Here is a 16505-nt window from a genome sequence, read left to right as displayed (position 1 = left end):
AAAAGGTCAACACTTACCACCCTACAGTGGATGCAGGCTTCCCCGCAAGTACCTCCCAGAGTTACAACGATAATCCTAACAGGCCTGTTAGTAACATCTATTTGTATTAAAGGACTGCTGGGGGCACCTATCTTAAAGTGTTTTTTCAAAAGAGGTTGTCCCTTGAAGGCTCGTCCCGGAGGGTGTAGTCTTCCTCGAGAGAGAATAAAAAAGCACTGCCGCGAGTTAATGAAGGAGTTGCAAGTGCTGAGGTGTTGACTGCTTGACAGTTGATGAAGGAGTCGTCAAAAACCAACCATGTGGGTCTGAAGAGGTAATTTGAATTTCCCTCGCCAGATGGCGTGGCTTTTGATCTTCTCTGTTTCCATCGGGTAAATTATCCTTGCTCTTTAATTATAATTCCGCAAGGGCAATTATTTATTATTTCATGAAAGGAAACACTGAACTATTGTTATTTCTTTCATGGTAAATGTGGTTAGTCTTCAGGCAGTGAATAAGATGATTCTGTCTCGGTCTGGGAGCCGATGAGTGAATTATTTAAGTACCATCCAAGGCTTATTTGAGCTCAGACGATAGTCATAGTTGGCTTGAACTCTCGGCCCGAGACTAGTTCCATAAGGGAAATAGTTAATTTGTCAAATCCCCTGGTTAAAGGACCTAATTCCTAACAGGTGAAGGGCCAGGATTAGGGAGATAATGATTGCTGATCCTATTCCTAAATGTGTCAAGAGTGGGACTATTAACCCTTTCCTTTCGCGCAGTCTGGACGCGACTATCCCCTCAGGCGCAGTCGGGGAGCCCAATGGGGGGGTTCTTTTAACCTCTGTATCTCAAAAACTATTCATCACAGCTAAAAATCAAAAACTCCACTGGAAAGAGGAGGTCCACATCTATAGGAGTCGGTTATGTATGCCTCTCGCGAACGTACATGCACGTTCAGGGAGTGTTGAATGTTAACACTTACGTCGGTGCGTGCGGGATGATCAGCCATATTGAGATAACTGCGGACAACTCTTTTTCAGACTCTGGCAAGGGAGTATTGCCAACTGCAATATTTACAACTATTTGGTCAAAGAATCAGTCAGGTGATAGGTGAAGCTATGCAAAAATGCCGCTATATTGGGCAAGAACAACCACCAGTTACTCGTCCGTAGATTTGCCGCGCTGGGCTGATATGATTTTCCACCAAATTTAATGAAGAACCCACTCAATTGGCAATCCTGTGTTGTGAGAATTAGTGTTGGAACACTCTCATATGCGGGAGATTTGAGTGTGGCTTGAGATCACAGCGAGCGTTTAACGCCACCAGCAAATACGCCTAACGCCCGCTGCAAGCGTTTAGCAATTAAAGGGTTAACTAAATGAGATGGGAGATGATTTCACTCTTGGATGCTGCGGGGAAAGAATGAATATTTGAATATTACCTGTGTTAGTCTGGTAAGTGTGGTATTTAAGGTTGTGGCTGCCTCTAGTGGATCGTTTAGTTGTCGGGTGTAAATAAGTGTCTTTGTTTATGTCTACTAAATTGATTGTGATTTTGGATAATATTTATGAAGCCCTAGCCACCTCTGGCAAAGTTAATACTTACATCATGGATTTCTTTTTGGTCCCTGAATGCAGTGCAGTAACAAGTGACTTCTGGAGAGGAGAAAGAATCCAATTCAGGGACTATTTATTGTGGAAAATAGGGGATAATAATTCATGAAAGCGTCGCCTCCTCTGGCGGCGGCCATGGCACTGTGTTGCGAGAAATACCTCCTCGCAGAAATAAGTCTCATATACATGTGGGGGGTCCAGGGGGGGCAGAGCCCCCCTGGTTAGAAGGGTGGTCAAGGGGAGCAAAGCTCCCCTGTTAGCAGGTCATAAAGTTCGGTTGGGATAGTTTAAATATGCTCCCCCACCCTCAACCCTCTGCGAGCTATTTTGCGGCTGTGTTGGCGGTACCGTCGCCGCAGCCGCCGCCAGAGGAGGCAATGCTTTCGTGAATTATTATCCCCTATTTTCAACAATAAATGGTCCCTGAATTGGCTTCTTTCTCCTTTCCGGAAGTCACTTGTGACCACTGCAATCAGGGACCAAAAAGAAATCCATTATGTAAGTATTAACTTTGCCAAAGGTGTCTAGGGTTTCGTAAATTTTCCCCGTGATTTTATATAACATTTGTTGTCTGTGTATTTGTCATCGTGTTGCTAATGGGTCTAGTTTTATGTCTTGTTTAAGCAAAGTGACTGATGTAGTGTGTCTGTAATCACGTCTGGCCCATCTTGCAGCTTTGTTTTGTATGGCCTCTAATTTATTTATGTTATTGTTAGTGTGTGGGTCCCAGATGGTGTCACAATATTCTATGTGTGGCCGAACGAGTGTCTTATATGCAAGAATTTTGATGTTTGTTTTACACCTGCTAAGGGGCTATTACACTGGGCAAATTTTCCGTGGATCTTCAGTTATAAATTGCCGATTTTTGCTTACCGTAAAGTGGGGTGACTTCGGACATTTCTGGATAAAATGTTATTGAATTATAGTATAGAGAAATTAAGACATGGCAGTGAAAAAATGTGCATTTTAATAAAATGGAGTGATGTGAATATAACGTGGATACAATCATATTGCAAACCCATTTACACAATTTGTGTAAATATTCATTGAAGATGTTATGAAATAAAGTATGTTTTTTTTCATCTGTCAAACTTCTATTGAGTGTAACAGGCGGAAAGGTGTGAAGACATGTGACCAATGCGAGAATGTAGCAAAAACATCTGGGACACCATACACACATTTACTTTTGCTTCTGTGTGTATGTTTCAATATCCACAGGCCTAACAGCAAAATATTTTCTTTTTTCAGATTTAATGGGGTGACTTCGGCCGCGTGTGCCAAATTTCAAATGTTGCTACTTATTATAACAAGTTTTAAGCCATAAACTCAAATCATCATGTATTATTTTGTGTATTTTACCTAGTTGTATTTACCTAGTTGTAGTTTTACAGGGCCTGGGCCCAAATTTACAATTAATCTTAAACCGCTACGTTTGACTTTAGGGCGAGTTTAACTTTATTCTTCATCTTATCCCTAATAAGTTGATCTTAGCTGACGGGATATTTTAGGCGGGCCCAAACCCGTCTTAAGGAGCCTAAGTCGAACTTCAGTCGCCAAGATGGCCGAACGTCAACAAGCCCGTCAGCGCCTAGAGAAGACTTTTCAAGCGAAGAGACATTCTGAATACTTTGAGTGATGCAGAACTATTGAAACGCTACAGACTGGATCGTGCAGGAGTACTGTTCGTAACGGATTTGGTGAGAGGGGCCCTGCAAAGCCCTACTTCAAGGAGTTTTGCATTGACACCCGAAAAGAAAGTAATTATTACACTGCGTTACAAAGTAATTATTACACTGCGTTACTTAGCAACGGGGAAAATGCAGATGTGTAACAGTGATGATCTTGGTCAATCACAGTCGTCAGTAAGCAAAGCGATCACCGATACCCTCAAGGCACTTACACAACCAGCCATACTTGTCCAATTCATTCGATTTCCTCGCACCGTCCCTGAAATCCGAGAGAAACAACAAGAATTTGTGCAAGTTGCAAACTTCCCTGGCATTGTTGGTGTAATAGATTGCACGCATGTCAGGATACTGGCCCCCAGGGAATATGAAGCAGACTATGTCAACAGGAAGAATTTCCATAGCATAAACACAATTAGTGTTCGATGCCAAATATAATATTCTTAATGTAGTAGCTAATTGGCCTGGGTCCACTCATGATGCTCGTATTTGGCGTGAGAGTGGCCTCAAACGCATGTTTGAGGATCATCGTATACCACCGGATTCATGTCATCTATTAGGGGACAGTGGCTACCCTTGCAGACGGTATCTGTTGACTCCCTTCCCTCTACTATGTGTAGAGTGTGGCAGTCTCTCCAATTCACTCCCCTTTTCCTCTTGGGAGAAGTGAAAGCGGCAATATTTTCCATGATTACTTCGTCAGAGGGTGGGTGATGCAGGAATGAGGAAGACGAACAGGAACGCGTGTCCGTGTTTACATTCAAGAAAAAAAAAAAAAGAATCACCTTGCGCGGATGATAAACGTAACCTTTATTTTATAAATACTACCTTATTATGCCCATGTTTCTGAAGTATATCATCATATAACATTGATAAAGTAGTATTACTACATATTCAATCACTGAAGTGTTGAAATTCTGCAATTTAAAAAATACATCTTTTGCCAGGACAAATTTTCATACTGGATCAGCTGTTGAGTGAAGTTGAACTTATTTTTTCATTTAAGCTCAGCTATAAGTTAAACTTGAGATTCAGTGGAACTCTTAAGTTAAAGATTAAGATTAATTGTAAATTCGGGCCCTGGGCTTACACTCGTGTGGTCCCGTCTCCGTATCTATAATTATCCAACTTTTCCTTGAAACTTTGCACACTCTTCGCCGATACTATTTCTTCACTTAATCTGTTCCAAACCTCTATATTTCTTTGTGGGAAGCTATATTTCTTTATGTCTCTTGAGCATCTTCCCTTCCTCAACTTTTTACTATGTCCTCTAGTATTCCTGCCGGAAGGTTCTTCTTTAAGTAGCAATTTCTCGTTCTCTACTTCTTCCGTTTTACTCAATAGCCTATATATTTGTATTAGGTCTCCTCTTTCTCTTCTTTGCTCTAGTGTTGGTAAGTCCATTTCCTTTAGTCTCTCTTCATATGTTAGTCCCTCCAGTTCTGGAACCATTTTTGTTGCCATCCTCTGTATTCCTTCGTTTTTTTATGTTTCTTCATATGTGGAGACCACACTGTTTCCGCGTAGTCTAGTTTAGGTCTGATCATAGTAGTTATTAATTTTTTCATCATTTCTTTGTCCATGTAGTGGAATGCTATGCCTATATTTCTCACCATGTTATATGTATCACCAAAGATCCGATTTATATGACTTCCTGGTTGCATATAATCATGCATTATTACTCCCAGGTCTCTCTCTTCATTTACTTTCTTTAACATCTCACCATCTCCCATTTTATATGTCCATTTTGGTCTTTCTACACTTTTTCCCATTTCCATGACATGACATTTCCTCACGTTGAATTTCATCTCCCATTTCTGACTCCATTTCCAAATCCTGTCTTGGTCCTCTTGCAGCTCCTTGCAGTCTTCACTGTTTCTTATCTGTCTTTGCAGTTTAGCATCATCCGCTAACAGGCTCATGTAGCTGTTTATTCCCTCTGGCATATCATTAATATAGACTAGGAAGAGTACTGGTGCTAAAACTGACCCCTGGGGCACTCCACTTTCCACCGCTCTCCATTCCAATCTAGTGTCCTTAACCACGGTTCTCATCTCTCTTCCTCTTAAGTAGCTTTCCATCCAGCACTTCATTTTCCCTCTCACTCCTTTATTTTCTAGTTTCCACAGCAGTCTTGAATGTGGAACTTTGTCAAATGCCTTCATTAAGTCTAGGTAAATGCAATCCACCCATCTGTCTCTTTCCTGTAATTTGTCCGTCACTCTTGAGTAAAAGTTCAGCAAGTTTGTCACACATGAGTGGCCTTTCCTAAACCCATATTGATTGTTTGTGATTAGATTATGTGTGTGTGTGTAAGAGAGAGGGGGGGGAAGAGTGCATATCTCTCTCTTCTGAAATAGTAACCACACATACATCATGAATGGGAAACCTCTACAGGCGATGCAGGAGGAAAAGGATCTTGGAGTCACTATCAGCAGTGACCTGAAACATGCGAATCACTCTAAAAAAGCATATAACAAAGCCAGCACTATGCTCAGGTTCATAGTGAGGAACTTCGAGTGTAAAATGCCAGACGTGATGCTATCCTTGTACAATTCCATGGTAAGACCGCACCTCGAGTATGCAGTACAGTTCTGGTCTCCTAATTATTGAAAGGACATTGATTTACTGGAAAGGATTCAACAACGCGCCACGAAGATGACTCCATCCTTAAGGGCCCAACCGTACGAGGAACGACTCAAGCGACTCAGTCTCTTTACAGTGGAGAAAAGACGCCTACGAGGGGATATGATTCAAGTCTTCAAGTACCTGAAAAAGTTCAATAACGTTGATTACTCCAAATTCTTTGAGCTGCAAACCAACTTAAGAACTAGAAATAACGGTTTGCCCATTCAGTCGAGTCGATGTAACACGGACATTGGAAGGAGTTTCTTTTCTAACCGAGTCATCCGCCACTGGAACAATCTTCCCTCAGAAGTAGTAAGTGCGAATACCATCAACTCCTTCAAATATAGAATCGACCGTCATTTCGCTGTCAGGAGTAAACTGAATATCGAGGTGCTTTCATCTGCTCCTCAAGCCCCAAATGGCTGTCAAGCAGATTAAATCACTAAGGCGGGCAACCTCGTAATGAACCAATAGGCTTTCTGTTTCCATGTTTCTCTCTCTCTCTCTCTCTCTCTCTCTCTCTCTCTCTCTCTCTCTCTCTCTCTCTCTCTCTCTCTCTATCTCTCTCTCTCTCTCTCTCTCTCTCTCTCTCTCTCTCTCTCTCTCTCTCTCTCTCTCTCTCTCACACACACACACACACACACATAAGGAAGGAAGGAAGGTAGGAAAGAAGAAGACAAGGAACAGCGGGATGGATGTAAGGGAGAGGCAGGGAGGGGAGGCCGCGTCCTTGGGCTGACGGGGGGTTGAGTAATGCACTCACTCCAGCCAGCCACTTGGCAACTCAAAGGAAGAGGAATTCCACACACATGCACATATATCATTTCTTTCTTATTATTTTTGTTATTTTCTGTTAAAATTGATAGTTACTGTCAAGTATGCAAGACACACACGTTATTACACTATAATATCATTGAAAGTCAAATAAGCCAGAGCCAACAATGAACAAAAAATATTAGCTGATATTCGATGTGGATGTCAATAGCTGGCCTGTGTGAGAGAGAGCGAGGGGGGCAATAGGGGGAGGGATGGAGCAAGCGAGTGAGAGAGAGAGAGGGGGGGGGGGGAAGGAGAGAGAGGGGGGAGGGAGGGAGTGAGCCAATAAGGAAGAGCGGGAGGAGGGACGGAGATAATTATGGTATATTAAGATGTATTTGCTTTATCTGAACAATATAGTTTTATTTTTTTGGAAGTCGTGTCACATGTGTGCCTTACATTTTCAAGGAGTCATTACAGACATTTCATTAAGGAAAAATGCGTGTTTTCTATGTTACAAAAGTTCCTGCACATTCTGTGTACCTGAATAACTTGTGATAAAGCACTTTTTTTTTTTTTTTTTACGTCTTGGCCTATTGCGCCGGTAGGCTTCTTCCCGGTGGGGCCTGATGGTCGGCCCAGCCCGTTCTGGCGCAGGCGAGTGTTTATAGTGGCGCCATCTTGCATTGGCTCATGCTGCCCTCCCAGAGCTCATCTTTAATCCTAGACTCTAGAGTCCGGGTTGAAAGGTGGTCTTCTGGACAGCATGTGGATAGTTTTAAGCCACTTGGCGGTGGCTGAAAAATCCCAGCTTGGTGGCACCAGTCGGGGATTGAACTTGCGTCCTCCTGAACGCAGGGCCGTCTCGCTATCCATTCAGCCACCGCCTCCCCACTTACTTTCACTTTATTGTTCAGTCCACGTATTATGTGTTTAATGTCAGAAAAGTAGTGCAAAATTACTTGTAATCTTTATTTGTTCCTATAGGAGCCAGAAATATATGTTTTTGATAGTTTGATTTTTTAAAAACTTTCCTCAGTGTCCGAGGTCACCTCAGCAACGTCTGAAGCCATCCTCAAATGCAGCCACTCCCAGTTAAAGGGAAAGAGAATAAGTGTACAAAGTCACCTCACACCTGTCCAAAGTGACCCCCGATTTATTGTGACTTTGGACACCATTATAAACGTGATTTAACAAGAAAGCATTGACCTGGATTTTTTTCCAGCTTTACCACCATAAACCTACGTTCTTAAGCCATACTTTCACGTAAATTTTTTTTTTTTTAAGGCATACTATTCTGATTTACTGCTTAAAACGGGTCAAAATCATCCGAAGTCACCCCACTTTATGGTACGTGGATACACTACCGTCGTCTTCCAATCACACTTGCCCCGCGCTCCGTGGTCTTGCCAACGTTGCCAGATTGTCTTACTCAGCCTCTTATATTCACCGACTTCCGTGCCAAAAACTGTCTCGTGGATTCACTTATAATTATTGTTAAAATAATTAATTCCTGATGTTTCTTGGCAATAGTTAGGTGTCAGAAACTGGTAAATAATATGCTCTGAGTATGACAATCTGGCAACGGTGTTTGATCGACACATTCTCACAACAAGTATGGCTGACGCCTGCCGTCCCTCTTTGCACCCCCGTTTTCACTAAAAGTGATACTCAATTCATACAAGCAACGGAAATAGAAAAGAATGTGGAGGTGGCAATGTCTTGCAAGAAGAGAGGAGGGCAGTGAAGTGATGCAGCTGTTGCAAGAATTACGTCTAGAGGACGAGGAAGGCATGTCCCGTATTTTCTCAATTTAAGTGGCCTCGGAGGCCTTGGTCCAGGCAACAACACTCATAGCTGAGCGAATGTGTAGGGACAGTAGGGTGTAGCATCCTCTTCTTCTCTTTTCTTGTTATTGCTGATGATGATGATTATGAATACCATCGTCCTTTGGTGAAATCTACCTACCGTAGCTACGGATGACTGTGGACACATCAGAAAACCACAGAAATGAGAACCATGCCAGCGGAAATCATGGTTTGACTGAAGTTCCACGGAAAATTTGCCCAGTGTGATGGGCCCTTAACCCCTTAGCGATGCCTGTCCCGCCTGCAGCCAAACGGTGGTTAATCATTGCAGGACGCTCGTCCCGCCTGCGGACGGCCCATTTTCTTTAAATTTCCCTCGCTTTCTCAGTGTCCTTGACCACTTCCCTTCTCAGATAAACACTCTGGCAACCCCCACGCAGTAGACATACAAAAATACACCCAGCCACACAGTCACACATCCGTACCATGATGAAGGGTGGAATCGAGACCCCACCCTCTCCCCAGCCATCCACTTCCACCGGCGCTCGTCCACGTCGTGTTGTTAGGAAGAGAAAAAAAAAAAAACATTAAACACTAGTGGTGATGTTAGGCGAGCCCTTGAGTCACGTGGCCAGCTGGTAAATAAGGAGTGGCTGAGGAGCGGGTGGCCTGGAATTTTCCAGTGACCCTTCTCCCTGCTATGCGCTCTGCTCCCCTCCCTTCTCATTCCCACTACCACACCTGACATGACCTGTGTCTTCTGTAAACTTCCTTTCCCGTCATCTGCCTTGTGACAAAGGAAGCTGAGTGCATGTACACGTGACCGCCAGAAATTCGCTCCAACCTCTGACTTCTAGACCTGTAGTTTTTTTTTTTTTTTTTTTCAAAATTACTATGCATTTCTGTCTTTGATTTGCTCATATCTACAACTTTTGTTCGGTTATTTTTTGTCAGACGAGAAAAAAAGATAATTTTTTTCGGTTTTCCATGATTTCTAGGTGAAGTATGGAAATAATTGAAATTCTGAATATACCATCAGAAAGCACTTGAAAAACTAAAACTTTTGTTAAATGAATTTTCTTCAAATATGCACATGAAAATTGGCTTTTTTTTTTTGCGTTCTGGCCATCACAGGTGATTATTTTTTGCGTCCCGAAGGGGTTAAGGTTCCTACGCAGGAACTCCAGGGCTCCGTGAGCTTTGGGCCTGATGCAGCTCACGTGTGTGTTCCACCGCATGTCTACTGAGATGTGTATGCCCAAGTATTTGTATGAAGAGACAGTGTTCAGGTTTGTGTAATGAAGTTTGTAAATGAAGGGAATAGGTTTGTTAGTATGGGTGAAACGGATGTGATGGCATTTGTCTGGTCTAAACGTCATCTGCCACTTGGCTCCCCAGTCTTCAAGTGCAGCTAAATCGTCTTGTTGTCGAAGACAGTCATCCCTATCTAAAATGGGTCGATAAACTAAGCTGTCATCTGCAAAAAGTCTAGTAGTAGAGGCAAGTGATAGTGGGAGATCAATAATGTAGGGAAGGAAAAGGGGGCCCAAGACAGTGCCTTGAGATACCCCAGAAGTTACAGGAATAGATGAGGATTGACTACCATCAAGAACAACTCTTTGCTTGTGGGTAGTCAAAAACGTGGTAATCCAGTTAGAAAGTTGTCCTCGTATGCCATAGAATTCTAATTTAGCTAACAGTCTTTGATGGGGAACTTTGTTGAAGGCTTTGGCAAAGTCAAGTATTATGGCGTCAACCTGTCTAATTTTGGGGTTGTTAAGGGACTGCAAAATGTCGTGTGTGGTCACAAGTAATTGAGTCTTGCACAAATGTTTGTGCCGAAAGCCGTGCTGACTGTCAGTCAGTATGTTTTGCCTGTCAAAGTGGTCATTATATGTCTATGAGTTATATGTTCTAAAATATTGCAGGGAACTGAGGTTAGTGAAATAGGTCTATAATTAGCAGGGAGGGTTCTGTCTCTGGATTAAAAAATTTGTGTCACATTTGCCATAAGCCAGTCCTGAGGGAGTTCTCCAGTTTGTAATGTCTAAGAGAATATAACCTGCAGGATAGGTGCAAGAATGTAAGCATTAGCTTTTAGTATCCTGCTGGGCATATTGTCTGGTCCAGTCGCTTTGTCAGTGTCAACCTCAGATAATAGTTTCTTAATTCCTTGGGTGTTTAAATAGAGGGGAGGAATTGTTGGGTGTGGTGATGTTGGTATGTCTGGCAAGTTTGCATGTTCTTGTGTAAAAACAGATTGGAATTGTTTGTTAAGTGTGTCGGCTTTATTTTGTGTGTGTGGCCAAGGAACCATTGTATAGTAGTGTTGTAATTCTGGTCGAGTCGAGCTGTAGAATTTCTTGTGGTTTTTTGTGTTGTTTGTGAGAAAAGTGGATGTGTATATATTTTCTGCTTGTTTAGTTTCTTTTTGTAGTGTTTTCTGTATGTTTTTGTAGTGTTCCCAGTGTTCTGTATCCTTGTAAAATTTTGCTGTGTCTATGCCTTTACCTTGTTTCTGTGTAGTCTTTTCATTTGTTTATTGTACCTTGGTAATGACCAGTTTTGTGTGATAATTTTCTTGGGTATGTGTTTGTCCATTGTGTCATGTATAAAGTCTCGTAGTCTGGTCCAATTTGCCTCAACAGAATTGGCCATTGGGTCTGTCGAGGAAAAAGTCTCTAAAATCAGCTAAGTCTTGAGTTCTGGCACCCATATCGGCTCTGTTGTATAAATAAATGTTCCTGGGTAGTTGTTTTTGTGTTGTTGGTCTAATGTTTGCATCAATGAGTACCATGTCATGGTCACTGAGACCTGGCAGTACTCGTGTACGTGTGACTAAAGAAATGTTGTTTGTGAGGAACAAGTCTAGTGTGTTGGATGTGACCCCATATCACATCAGTGTAATCTCAACTCATTCAGGGTAATTGAGGTAATGAGATTTTTAAGGTAATTAAAGTATCTTTGTGGTAATTCTGACGTAATTGGAATACTTGACAATATACTGCCTGATCGCTCCCTGTCAGACACTGTTCACAGATAGGTCATTGCTTGATTATTACTTAAAAGTGCAACAGCCACTCGCTCCAGCTACCATTAAGGGAGCTTAGGTCAGGTCAGGTTAAGTTTGGTTAGGGATGAGTAGGTTAGGTTAAATTACTTGAGGTTATAAAACTGACTTTAAAAATTTCGTCAAACCGGGGGTGGGGGTGCAGGTCGGGGCTCGCTGCTCAGCCCCGCCCTGCGCCACTCTGTTCCTCACCTCCTGGTATGATGGACTTTTTCAGTCAGCTTTATAACCCATAGTCAGTGGTGGGCACCACTAACTAAAAAGTTAGGGTAAATATTGAGAATTACTACGCGCCTCCATTATTGCTACCATGGCATTGCTAGCCTTTCCAAGCTATCATATACTGTTGTGTTACTCTAGTTTTACCGACGCATCAAACATAAAGGTGATAAAGGTGTACACAAATAAACAAATTAAATTCAACATAATCTTTATTTAAGCCTTATATATGAACTTGCAATAGCAGTACAGAAAGAAAAAATCTGATAAGATATCTGATGACACACTAAACAGGACTGCTCCCCAACACAACTGGGGACAGTGGATCAATTTAGATACATAAATGTAAATAATACTAAGGAGTATATTAAGTGAATAAGTTAATAGCACTGCAGAAAGACAAAATCTTATTACTGATAAGATATGTAATGAGTGATGATACACTACACAGGACTGCTCCCCCGCACAGCTGGGGGTAGGGGATCACTTTAGATACACAAATGTGGAACTCCACTACGTCCAGTGGAAGTATGTTGCAGATGAACAGGTCCACAATCTTTGTGTCCACCGCAGACTGACAGACACTAGTGCCAGCAGCTGATTGACCAAACGCCTTGCCAATGGTAGGCTGGCGTCTTTTCTTTGCAGGTGGGTGCGATGACTGGCTGGCGGTGCTACTGTCACTACCAGGAGGAGATTGGCTGTTTTTCCCACGAAGAGAGCCAGCCTAGATGCTCTTCTCAAACTGGTTGGCATGCGCTGGGTGTTTCCTCTTGACATGTAACTTCAAGTTGTAAAGGCTTGACGTCTGTCCATCAATGATGGTCCCCTTGGGGTGGCACATGACGCACCGGAAATACAAGACATTGGCGTTCGTCATATCTCTTGATTTAACCCTTTTAGTCGGGAAGAAAGACAGTTGAACCCCTTAAAAAAAAAGAATAGTAGAGATTTATACATTTTTGTGATCCTTAGGGACTATAGATACCATTTCTGGATGATAGCATCAAAATCAGGCTGTTCGTTTTTTTTATTAGCATATTGCCAAGATGGCCGCCGCCGATACCTTGCACAACAGGTACGTGGCATATCTCAAGAGCTAATGGACCGATTTTGAAGTTCTCGAAGTCAATCTCATGTTTTCTTATGATGCTGAATTGACTTATGAGGTGTTTGAATCGATTCGAGGTCGATATTACACGGTATGGTGTAGGTCCGGGGGGGTAATATCACAACCCAGAATACTACATGTATAGGCTACGTAGCGTAAACATAAGTTTTTTTCCTACCTTCAGAGAATGAATATGTTGTGCCCGTGAGAACAGTGTAAAACATGAAATAAAAAATATTGTGCAAACATCACCTTCATACAGACTCTTAGGTACGTAGAGTAGCGGACAGTATTCATGTGTAGTGCGGCTACGGCCTGATGAACGAGCCTCCCATAACCCACTTAGCCAGTGGGATACCTCTTTGGCCGACTCGTTAAGGAGTGGCTCTCCCGTCACGCTGGTCGCGGGTTCAATCCCAGGCAGCCAGCGAATGCCCTGATCTTGATTAATTTCTCGTGTGTTTCGTTACACGCAGTGGTCGTGTGGGAGTGGAGAAAAGAGTAAATTCAGGCATTAAACTGGTGGCATAGCGGTGGGCATCCTATCCTGCGGTTCTGTTGAGTTTCCCCAAAGGGGTAACAGGTAGGATGGCCCATACTCTCCGAGGATAATAGAAAATGGGAGAGTTGGAGGCATGTCTCGACGGGGACATTGTGAAATTGTGCACCAAAATGGGATCACTGTCTAAAGGTCTCAACACACAGAAATTAATCTACATAGGGGGAAAGCCGTGTAGTGCGGCGACGGCCTGATGAACGAGCTTCCCATAACCCACTTAGCCAGTGGGGTACCTCTTTGGCCGACTCGTTAAGGAGTGGCTCTCCCGTCACGCTGGTCGCGGGTTCAATCCCAGGCAGCCGGCGAATGCCCTGATCTTGATTAATTTCTCGTGTGTTTCGTTACACGCAGTGGTCGAGTGGGAGTGGAGAAAAGAGTAAATTCAGGCATTAAACATGTTCTGGCCATGAACCTTTCGGATTAAAGAGAGTGAATCCCTACTTTCCGTATCAAAGTCACAGTATGCCTTGAACATTGGGAGAAACATACCGAATGATTTTTGGAAGAGCTGGCCCACTGGATTCTGTGACACATTGCCTTTGAGTCCAAGAAAAAAACATGTATTGCTTGGTGAGAACAAACTATAGGACCAAAACATGATCTATGCAAGAATTATAGGACTAATGCCAAGTAACAGGGAGATCAATATCGACTCCTGTTTGAAGACAGAGCTCGCTGCCCATCCCTCATCCATGTTCGACTCTGCAGGGCTAATGCGCGTTGCCAAGAAATCAACTCTTAAAACTTCTCCTCAAGTGACCATCTCTGACTGCTCAACCCTGCAGACAGACACAGTCATCTTTGATGTATCTGCACTACTGTGGACCATAAACTGGCCAACAGGGAAGATACAAATGTTCATCAATGCCTTAAGAGTGTATGCAATGCAGTCTTTGATGGTGGACAATGCTGTGTTTGTCTTTGATAGGTATTTCAAAGACAACACAAAGGCATACCTCCGTCAGCTACGACAAGAGAAACAGGGTATGAGCAGAGTCCACATTCTCAGAGGTGATATGGCTGCGCCTCCCAAGCAGAGCATCCTTGATGTCACCAAAAACAAAATTCAACTAAAAAAATTATTGCAGAAGATCTCATGGATCCCGAGTTCTACATCCCAGCTTCTCTAAATGGACACAGTCTCACCCTAGCAGGTGTGAAGGACGTGCCAATTGAAATTAAGAATGGAGTGAGGACTGAACATATAGACTTCATGTCCAGTCATGAGGAAGCTGATCCCATAATTGCTCAGCATGCAATATCACGCTGTCTCTGGCAAGAAAACGTCAAGATCATTTTTGATGATACTGATGTGTTTGCTTTTCTTTTATATCTTTACGTTTCACAGAAATGCAGAAATGCCTTGTAGATGAGCTCACCGCAAGTTGGATGGGCAGTAGTTGATGTTAAAGCAATAGCTGAAAAGCACCCATGCGCTTCAAAGTTCATTCTGCCAATTCACGCCTTGACTGGGTTAGACACTGTTGCTGCCACCTATGGCATTGGGAAAAAACGAGCATTGAAGGTTCTACAGATCATCAATTCAGAGGCTCTCTCTGTTGTAGGTGACACTACAGCAGAGTTGGATGAAGTTCTTACATCTGCAGCAGCATTCCTGTGTGCCTGTTTTGGTAAAACATACTTTTCAATTTGCAGAAGCATGACAGATTGTCATACCTAAATGTAGAAGAAGAAGATTGGCTCTGGGATCACGATCAAACTGTGCACTATCCCACCTACGTCAGAAGCAGCCTTAGAAAACATCAGGCGAGCACATTACCAGGTGGCCCACTGGCGTGAAGCCTTGTCAGGTGTACCACCAACACTTACAGCAACAGAGAAGAAGGAACTTTCCTCAAACCCAGGACAGTCTCATCTGGTACTAAGCTGGCCCCAGATGAAGTCCTTGGGCCGCTTTCACAGTTGTTTTGTTTGTGTTGATCGTTACCAATGGCGGCGATCGCCGCTTTAGAATTTCCACTTAAAACTGGCCGATGGGGTAGTCTAGCCCCACACCTTACCACACACTCTCAACACCTCTCGCTTCCTCTGTAGCCGCCACTACCCCATAGGCCAGTTTCACGTGGAAAACTATAGCGTCGATCGGTGCCATTGGTAACGATCAAAACAAACAAAACGACTATGAAAGCGGCCCCTAGAAATGGTTTGTTGCCGGTGTGAGGCATCCCGTTGTAAAGGTGAAAACTGTAAGTGTAGTAGAATAGGTTGCACTATCTTTTGTGCATGTGAAAGTGGGTCATCATGCATGAATCCGTTGACTAGGAAATGTGATGTAGAGGAGAATGATACTGATGAAAATTAGGATGATGATGTAGATGATGTAAATAGGAGTGCTCAAAATTACGATGCTGTTTAAGATGAGCATGATAACGTTAGTGAGTATTGATTTAATGTTTTATATGTGTACACTGTGTATGCACTTAAAAGATAAAGCTTAATACAAAATAAATATTGTGACTTGTACCACACCTACATTCAATACTCCTAAACACGATTACTGACACAAAATTCCTTTAAAATTAGACAAGTAATGTTCAACACAATATAATTCATGCGCTTTGCCAGAAATAACCTTTAACTTCACCTCATCACATGATATCGACCTCAAATCGATTCAAACACCTCATAAGTCGATTCAGCATCATAAAAAAACATGAGATTGACTCCGAGAACTTCAAAATCGGTCCATTAGTTCTTGAGATATGCCACGTGCCTGTTGTGCAAGGTATCGGCGGTGGCCATCTTGGCAATATGCTAATAAAAAAAAAATGCACAGCCTGATTTTGATGCTATCATCCTAAAATGGTATCTATAGTCCCTAAGGATCACAAAAATGTATAAACCTCTACTATTATTATTTTGAAGGGGTCCAACTGGACTATTTCCATCCGTGACGCAGACGTCGGCGTCACAGTATTGAAAGGGTCAAGAGGAAATGGAAAAGGATTAATCCTCTTCTAAACCTCTCAATCCTCCTCTAAATTCCTCTTAATCTTCTTCCATTTCATCTTCAGAGGTTTGGAAGAGGATTAAGAGGAAATGGAAGAGGATT

The 16505-nt window shown here is 42.7% G+C and overlaps 1 protein-coding gene across 4 annotated transcripts in view; it reads left to right on the top strand.

Annotated features, from left to right (window-relative positions):
• The window catches only part of LOC126994514 (tripartite motif-containing protein 2-like), a 130923-nt gene that overhangs the window by 18296 nt on the left and 96122 nt on the right, over window positions 1–16505 (top strand). The window contains exon 1 of one of the 4 annotated variants that reach the window (XM_050853828.1): window positions 2053–2094. The exons of the other annotated variants lie outside the window; for them this stretch is intronic. The gene's annotated coding sequence lies outside the window, so the exon portion shown is untranslated. Of the gene's footprint in view, window positions 1–2052; window positions 2095–16505 lie in introns of those variants that run through there. 4 annotated transcript variants of the gene reach the window in all.

Source organism: Eriocheir sinensis, unplaced genomic scaffold, assembly GCF_024679095.1.
Source record: "Eriocheir sinensis breed Jianghai 21 unplaced genomic scaffold, ASM2467909v1 Scaffold810, whole genome shotgun sequence".
Lineage (NCBI taxonomy): Eukaryota > Metazoa > Arthropoda > Malacostraca > Decapoda > Varunidae > Eriocheir > Eriocheir sinensis.
Note: the sequence above shows the minus strand (reverse complement) of the source record. Positions and strands in the feature narration are given on the sequence as shown.